At 48.7% G+C, this 9,514-nt stretch overlaps 1 non-coding gene across 1 annotated transcript; it reads right to left on the reverse strand.

Moving 5' to 3' along the window:
- Positions 1 to 5,964: 5,964 nt before the first annotated feature.
- Positions 5,965 to 6,051, reverse strand: LOC123132737 (small nucleolar RNA R24). The gene has a single exon (XR_006465008.1). It is a non-coding gene; the product is annotated as a small nucleolar RNA R24 (small nucleolar RNA).
- Positions 6,052 to 9,514: the final 3,463 nt, after the last annotated feature.

A 9,514-nucleotide genomic window follows, 5' to 3' on the forward strand; every position in this document is an offset into this window, starting at 1 on the left:
CTCCTTCCCGTGCTCCTAGCCCGACCCCGCCCCGCGCGCGCCATGCCGCCCTCCAGCTACGCCGCGCCCTCCGGCCAACTCCGCTACCGCCTTCTCCTCGTCTGTGCCTAGGCCCCGCTGAGCTCGCTGCTGCTCGCACCGGCCAGTCTGCATGTTCCCTGCGCCTCCAACACCATCTCCGTTCGCTCCTCCCGCGTGTCGCCGTCCAGGACCCCGGCAGGCTGCCCCACTCGCTGGAGCCCCGAGTCGCTCCGCGCTCATCTTCCCCATGCACTCGAGCCCGAGCCAGGGGACGAGCAGCTCGTTACACCCCCGCTCGCCTGCCTCACGTTAACCAAGCCTCCAGCGCGCCATGGCCTCTTCCACCTCAGCACCAGCCATGGCCGCCTCGGTGTCAAGGCCCGCACGTCGCCCGACGAGCTCGGCCCTGCTTCTTCCTCGTCACCGGCGAGTCGTGTCGTCCTGAACACAGCCGTCGCGCCCCTGATTGTTGCTTCAGCTTTCTGTCGAGGCCTTTGGTGAGGCTTTGTTTTGGATCGTACCAAGACCATCATACCGGGAACGACGAGACTGCATCCGAAACGCCAAGTACCCCTTCGGATTTGTCAAGACCCTCATGTATGACTACACCCGGTGATGCATCAATTACCTCTTCCGATGACCCGAACATCTACGACCCGTGTACCACTACAGCCGGTGTATTTCATCAAGCCCGACTACGACGCAAACGACTACTCGATGACTCCTAAGAACATGGACCGTCAAGTTCCTTTACCAGTGACTCGAACGTCTACGAAACGTGTACGCCTACTGTCATCAAAGGCCGTCGAGTGAACGACTACCCATGCCGTGTATTTGACTAAGTTCGGTGACGACCTCCGAAGAACTCGGATTCGTCAAGTTCCACCACCGTCACCCCCGGAAACCTTGGATTCGTTAAGTACCTCTCCGAAACGAACTTATACCACTACTTCCACTATCATCGCGAGAACGTCTACTTCCTCTACACTGCTCCGAACTTGATCCGTTCCAATAATGCACGCTTCAAAGGTATAACATCGAGACGACGCCCGGGGACCGTATGCATGTGATGTGTTGCATGAGATGCCCATGTTTGCACCATATTCGAATCGTCGCTTGCTCATTGCTCGTTTTCCATGCCATTGACATGTGGGAACCCGGTAACCGGGATCACCCCACCATCGCTAGCATGTTTCGCACATCCGCACACTTGTTCTTTTGCACCGGCATTTCCACGAATTGCCGGATCATCGGAATGTTACCGTTGCACCATTCCCGCTGTCGTCGTCGTGGCACCCTTTCATTTCGTCATGGCGACAAATGCTCTTATCTTGATCATGTCAACTTTTTCATAAAATTGCATAAAACTGTAATATGTCATCCACATCACGATAAAAACTTTTAAAATGGTTAAAATTGGTGTTTGCTTTAAATTGCTAAATGACATGTGGGGATTTACCGGAATTGTTGTTTGTTGTTCCCAGCCTCACTTAAACTTTCCTAAATAGTTAGTTTAATTACGTTTCACCTCTTGCCATGTTTAACAACATTTAATATTGATGGGTACATAAACAGGAGAGAACTAAATAATTAAATGTGGTGTTTTTTCAATATGCAACTCATTGCATATTGAGCTCCACTTAATTTGTAGTAGTGTTTGTTGCACTTTGCCATGCCATGCTATTTAAACCGAACATGCATCATACTTGATTATGCATCATGACATGTTTACGTGATGGTTGTTTACCATGATGTTTCCTTCTTTCCGGTTGCGCTTCTCCTTGATAGTTCTGGTTACATTGCGATTGTGAGGATCCATTCGACTACATTGTTCGACTACTTCATGGACTCGTTCTTCTTCCTAGCTGGATTTCAGGCAAGATGACTGTTATCGTGGATACCACTACTATCTTTGCTTTGCTAGTTGTCTCGATGCTATCGCTATGTCCCGCTACCTATCACTTGTTTATCAAGCCTCCCAAATTGCCATGATATCCTCTAAGCTTTTCCACCATCCGAGCAAACCGTTGTTTGGCTATGTTACCGCTTTGCTCAGCCCCTCTTATAGTGTTGCTAGTTTCAGGTGCAGTTGTAGGTTGTTCCATGTTGGGACATGGATATCATGGGATATCACAAGACCTCTTATTTGATTAATGCATCTATATACTTTGTAAAGGGTGGAAGGCTCGGCCTTATTCCTGGTGTTTTGTTCCACTCTTGCCGCCCTAGTTTCCGTCATGCCGTTGTTATCTTCCTTGATTTGCGCCCTAACACGATGAGGGTTTATGGGCCCCTCTTGATAGTTTGCTTTGAATAAAACTCTTCCAGCAAGGCCCAACATTGGTTTTAACATTTGCCATAATAATACTTGAACTAAATAATTCATTGGCATAGGGCTTCATGAACCCGATGATTCTTTTCTACATACAGGGGGGCCAATGTTGATGGTGTTGGTCCCAAACTAGAGCACCGTGCGGGACCACCCCTTGGTAACTTGGGGTATTTTGGTACCTGTACGCTTAGCTCATCTGTCGTGGCCTGAGATGAGATACGCGTGGCTACTATCAGGGTGTCGGCACATTGGGAGGTCTTGCTGGATTTCCTTTACCATTGTCAAAATGTCTTGTGCACCGGGATTCTGAGTCTGATCAGAGGGTCCCGCGATGGAGGATTGTCTCCGCGGATCGTGAGCTTGTCATGGACTAAGTTGGGACACCCCTATAGGGTTTAAACTTTCGAGAGTCGTGCCCGTGGTTATGTGGCAGATGGGAAGTTGTTAATATCCGGTTGTAGAGGACTTGAAGTAAACTCAATTAGAATACACCAACCGTGTTGCATAACTGTGACAGTCTCTTTTCGGGTGCGTTCGAGAAGAGAACACGATAGGGTTATGTTTGAACATAAATAGTTCAGGATCACTTATTGATCATTACTAGAACATATGGCCATGTGTTGCAATGGGAGAAGAAAATATCACATCCCTTTAATTGCTCTAGTCCATCAACCTCCATCTGAATCATATTTCCACAGGCTAAGAAGAGGTTGCATTGTTTAGACCTGTGTGGAGAAAACATATGTTGCAACAAATCAGGATTAACCGGGTGACGGATCTATGCCTAGCTCATAACGACTAAGGAATGAGGAAGACAACATGTCTCTGTCTACAAAGCATAATTAGTACTCCCTTCGTTCGGAAATACTTGTCATCAAAATGGATAAAAGGGTATGTATCTAGATGTATTTTGGTTCTAGATACATCTCTTTTTATCCATTTTGATGACAAGTATTTTTGGACGAATGGAGCACAATAAACAAACCAGCACCAGCAGCCTAAATTGTACCTTCAAATTAAGACCAAGTTTAATCTGATAGGACAAAAACAATCAGTCAATTCATCAAACATATATTCAATTTTCTATAAGAAAACATATAATTGTCCACTCAAGATTGAAAAATGCATTTTGAAGGGACTGCCCAATCTACATAAATCATGACTATGTTTTCTATATTGCCTAACTATAACAACATTGTCTAACCATTGGATTAGGCATAGTCTAATAAAGATTGCAAACTGCCGATAAGTTTTGACATGTCGTTGGTTTCTGTTGAGCATATAAATTTACTTGACTGAAAAGAAATTTCCAGTCATAGTGATAGCTTTAGCCAACAATCGGAAAAGTAGTCTCGTTGGATATACACGTCCAACAGTCCAAAGAGGGACTCCATAGGAGCAGTATGAAACATCATCATAATCAAATATATCCTATTAGCAACATAAACAAAGAAGAATGCCACACACTTAAATGATGGGGAAGAAACAGGACATGTTTCTTAAAGTGTGAAAAATAAATTCTCCCTTAACTGGTACAAACACATTATTGCCACACCGGGCATAGATTTGCTGCTTTGCAGGCTAAAAATCTCCCTTCATCCATGTAATAACATTTTATATTATGGTGTACTATTTTTGTTGGTAATAGCACATAGAGCATAATATAGACAACTAAATCAAGTTAAAAAATTGGCATGTTTAATCATGTGATATCATGCATCTACACTAAAGAAAGAACAATGTCAATATTGAAAGGGCACTTATCTTTGATAGAATTCTCTTGTTCAACTGCACCGTGAAAAGACTTGAACCACATATAAATGCCATTATCCAGTCACAGAAGGTCTCCTTGCCATTCTATAGTGTATGATTTATCACATCCTGGATGCTTTGCATCTATGGAAGAAAAACATATTTCAACACAGAGTAGGATAAATAGCACCTAAACCAAAGTAGTAGAGGATACTCGGGTCATCTGCTTTTAGATATTTCATGTTCATTCTTGTTATCTTTGCAATTTGATAGATCTCTTGAATTAAATGAGGAAGCCCACTTATGATGCCACTGATGTTTATCTTCTGAAGAAATAGTGGATAACAAACTTAAGTGTGTTTCCCCTACTTCAGTAGTCCACTCATCAGCACCTGACGGCTGTTCGATTATGCATTGACGAAGGCGTGTATGCAGTTTCTTAATCTGGAAAATATACCACTTAATTTGGAATTTCTACCATGAATAACTACACCAAATTTGCGCAATTTCAGCAGCTCAGCGATGTTGGCTAGCTCATTCTCATCATTAGAAAATTGTCGGAGTAATGGGCCACGGGTAGGTCAACCCGAGCCCCAGAACCTTTCAATACATCGGGGCAGGCTGTGCCCCTCAAGACTCTAGGACGAAAAGCCGCCTTCTGAGAAGACGACGGCAAGACGGCCGACTGCCCACTCGCGGCCGAGTCCCAGGGACGACTTCAGGATAAGCCGACTCCTGACTGGCGACTTCCAGAGAAGTCGGCTTTGGGGAGTCGGCCCGCAACTCTAGCAAAACCCCATGTCCTCATCAAGAGGGATAGGACAGAGGAGTGGCTACAGTGAAGACTGCTCCCACCCCTTTTCCGAGGCTGGCATGGCTACAGTACAACGTACTCGTGGAGATCTCCGTGCGGCGTGGCACTGTTGCCATGCCAGCCCTGCCATCAGCACCGGTGGACCGAATCTTGCGCCCACGACGGCTTGTCTGTACGGCCTTGGGGCAGCGGGCCCCACCAGCCAGCGGGACCCTAAAAGACAACAAGTGCGCCACCGGTCGGACTCGTTGGGAGTCAGCTCCCGGGAGTCGGCCAGATCCTCCCCCGGGCCCGCACGCCATTAATCAGATGTGACGGAGAGTGGCAATAGTGATCGTCCGCCAGGCGGCGGGGCTGTTGTCACGACTCCATGACCAAGCCCGCGTCATCAGAGGCACAGCTACAGTGATCAGCAGCCGGCAAGACCCGCCCGCGGAGGACGCGGCCTATCGGCTCCGTACCTAGCTAGTCGGCGGGGCCCACCAGTCGGCGGGCCCCAGCAGTCGGCGGAGAAGACGGAGGTCGGAGACACTGACGGCTGGGCCCGTGTCCAGTCAGATTACCATTGTACCCCTGGGGTAGGCTTATATAAACCCCCCAGGGCACCCATGCAAAGGGTTGGAACCTATTAGCTTTAGACCAGATCATATAGGAGGGAGAGAGCTAGCCTCGCCCTCTCCTACCTCCAGGAAACAGATCAAGGAGCGATCGTGTAAACACTTTGCCATAGTGATCATGCGGAGACCCCGCAGAGCAGCAGTAGGGGTGTTATCTCCCCGGAGAGCCCTGAAGCTGGGTAAGATTCGCCGGCGTGCATGTCTACGCCTCATCCCGTTTCCAGGCACCGGCGACGTTCTACTCGGCCCCACCATGATAAGTCATCCTTTGGCATATGTCGCACCCAACCCCCGACAAAAATTTAACACGAGAATAACTCCATGTTCTTGCGTTGCAACGGGTGAAAGTAATCTAATATGTGCTCACTAACGTGAAATTTGTTTGCATAATAATCTAATATACAACAAAAACAATTTTATTAATCGGTTGAGCTAAATGCCAAGCGTAAAAAGCATTTCATTGAATAACCAATTGATCCGTTGTTATCCTTATTGTTACGGCTCATCACAGCAATACATTTGGTTACCAATTAAAAAAGACCAAAACAGATTCCCCAATGACAGAAAAACTTCTTAAATGTTAATAGTACAATCCAGAAAAATAGTTAAATGTATATAAGAGCAGGTGCACAAACAAATGAGTTGCAGCATAGAAACCAAGCATAACATGTGCATTCTAACTTTTCAAGTAAGAATTTTTGTGCTGTTAGTACCTGGTTCTGGACAGACCTGCCATCTTGCGGAACTGCTTGCGCATTAGAGTCTTGTGCAACAGCTTGGCATGGGTGTCCTGCTTCTTGGTCTTGCTCGTGGATAGGACAACAGCCTTCTCCTCTCCCGCTGATGGCTGGACCGCCACGGTCTTGTTGTTTGCTAAGCCTAAAAAACCACATCAGACCACAACAAGTTAGCGCCTTGCTGAGGAACTAATAAATATCTTTGAGCCCGCCAAGAACAGTGCAAGTGTAAAGAGCTACGGACCTAAGAACTTGTAGTAACAGACATTGTAGAGGTCGTTTGGTCCTTGCGAAACTGGACCTTGGCATTGCAGTTGCCAAACCGCTTGATCAAGAAGCACTTGCTCTTCTTCACAAGCTCCCAGACCAGAGACCTTGGAACGGTAGTCATTTCCCTTGGCCTATATCACCAAAAGAACAGATAAACATCGGATCCTACAGCTAGCACAAAGCAGCACGAGACCAGTATCCTACAATATTAAGGCAACATTTGACCATTTGAAGCAAAAAAGGATGTTGATTGCAAATGGATATATGGGTAAAATACTGCATCAGTGAAGCTTTAATGCTAAACTACATGTGCACAAGACACTCGTATGCCAATGCTAATTAATCAAGCCTGAATTCACTTGTTGGACCGGTTGAATCCTCTGTTGATTCATCCGCTCCGAGAAGGATGGATCGCATCCCTAGCTTCACCTGAGCACATCTAGGATCGATGAGTGGGTCGCTCAACTCCACCGTATGAAGAATCTGCTCCAGCTCCCGGTGGGCCTCAGCCTCTGTTGCTCGATCTTGCGCCGGTCGATGGCCTCAGCCTCAACTTCGGCAGCAGCATGACGAGCCTTCACAAGACCGATATTCTCGAGGAGCCCGCTCAAGCTCTATCGCGTCGTGGATCATCGAAACCACGATCGCAGGTGGCAAAGGGCAAAAGATCCGGGGCTAGGAGGAGGAGTCGTGTGTCGCTGATTATAGGAAGGGCAAATCCACTACCCTCAATCAGATGAAATATCAGGTAATGCAGAGCACAAGAGCTAAGTGTTGAACTTCAGATGGACTCAATAACATGGAGAATGAGCGATTTCTGTAGCTGAAGAACACGGCGCATGAGGACCAGGGTAAGTAAGAAAAGAGTAGAGATGAATGGATCAACTTGTGGTTAAGCCCTTATTCGTACTCGCCGGAGTGGCCGCGCCACCCGTGGCCTGGTTTGTGTCACCCGACCGGCCGACAGTGTTGCCGCCTTCCTCTTGTCCCCGCCACCAGCAGCCCTGCGACACCGCCTCCCTGCCATGTCGTCTCGGCAACCGTTGCCGCCCCGGTGAACCGTCCGACCTCGCCACCATCTTTCCCTCTCTGTCTCGGATGTGTACAGGAGCCGACCCAACGCCATGGCACCCGCAGGAAGCCGCGCCGCCGGGCCTCCACCACATCACCCCTGCCTCGTTCTGACCCGATCGGATCACCGCCGTCATGCCAAGTCCGTCGCTAGCCGCCGCCTTTGCCTCTGCTTCGCGCCCCCATGCCCGCTAACTCATGCCGTGCTACTCTGCTTCGCTCGCGTTGCCCCGGCCACCTTCTGCTCCATCCATGGGAGGTGAACGAGCGCACCAGCGGCGCCCAATCCAACCAAGAGGAGGACGAGCAGGGAAGAGGTGCGTGAGGGGAAGCTTCGATGGCTGGGTTTGCCGGCGGGGTGGAGGAGATGAAGGCGGGCCATGCGCTCGGCAGCAGAGGAGGTAGAGGCGTGCAAGGCCGTGGCCTCGATCCATCCTGGTTCGGGCGCTTTCCGCCTTGCTTGTCATCACCGGCGACCCACGCCTTGTCACCCGCCTCCCCAGCTCGTGCCGCATACGGATCCGCCACCTGCAAGCTCCAGCCGCCGCCGCCAACCCAAATCGCTCTAGCCACTGCGTTGACCCGATTTGGAAAACCATATGCATAAATCGCGCGTTGAATATACACAACTACATGGTCTTTTTGCAAAAAAATGAAACATTTTCTGAGATTAGCCACTTAAAACAGGATGGCGGGTTGAATATCAAATTCACAGGGACTTTTCTGCAAAATTACCGCGATGGTGAGCAAACGGGTAGAAGCTTTATTATTATGGAAAGACTAGTTGGCGACCGTTTGCGTAGCTTCTCATCTTACTCTTGTACTCGTGAGTTAGCCACCATACATTGCTTAGTCGCTGCTCCAACCTCATCACTTATCCTTTCCATACCCATTAAGCTTTGCTAGTTTTTACCCATGGTAATGGGATTGCTAAGTCCTCGTGGCTCATAGATTACTACACCAACAGTTGCAGGTACAGGTAATGCGATGATCATGACATGTGTGGGAGTCCTGGATTAGGGGGTCTTCGGACAGCCGGACTATCTCCATTGGCCGGACTGTTAGACTATGAAGATACAAGATTGAAGACTTCATCTCGTGTCCGGATGGGACTCTACTTGGCGTGGAAGGCAAGCTAGGCAATACGGATATGGATATCTCCTCCTTTGTAACCGACCTTGTGTAGCCTTAACCCTCTCCGGTGTCTATATAAACCGGAGGATTTTAATCCGTAGGACAACAATCACAACATACAATCATACCGTGGGCTAGCTTCTAGGGTTTAGCCTCTTTGATCTCGTGGTAGATCTACTCTTGTAACACCCATATCTTCAATATTAATCAAGCAGGACATAGGGTTTTACCTCCATCAAGAGGGCCCGAACCTGGGTAAAACTTCGTGTCCCTTGCCTCCTGTTACCATCCGGCCTAGACGCACAGTTCGGGACCCCCTACCCGAGATCCGCCAGTTTTGACACCGACATTGGTGCTTTCATTGAGAGTTCCTCTGTGTCGTCGCCGTTAGGCTTGATGGCTCCTACTATCATCGATAGCGATGCGGTCCAGGGTGAGACTTTTCACCCCGGACAGATCTTCGTATTTGGCGGCTTTGCACTGCGGGCTAATTCGCTTGGCCATCTGAAGAAGATTGAAAACTATGCCCCTGGCCATCAGGTCAGATTTGGAAGTATGAATTACACAGCCAACATCCGTGGGGACTTGATCTTCGACGGATTCGAGCCACAGCCGGACGTGCCGCACTGTCGCGATGGGTATGACCTAGCTCTGCCATCGGACGGTACCCCAAAGGCCGCGCCCGCATCAGCTCCGACCCTTAGCTCGGAGCCAGCTGCACCAATCAAGGACGGGTGGCTAGACACCGCCTCAGGGGTTGCAGTCT

Source organism: Triticum aestivum, chromosome 6A, assembly GCF_018294505.1.
Source record: "Triticum aestivum cultivar Chinese Spring chromosome 6A, IWGSC CS RefSeq v2.1, whole genome shotgun sequence".
Classification (NCBI taxonomy): domain Eukaryota; kingdom Viridiplantae; phylum Streptophyta; class Magnoliopsida; order Poales; family Poaceae; genus Triticum; species Triticum aestivum.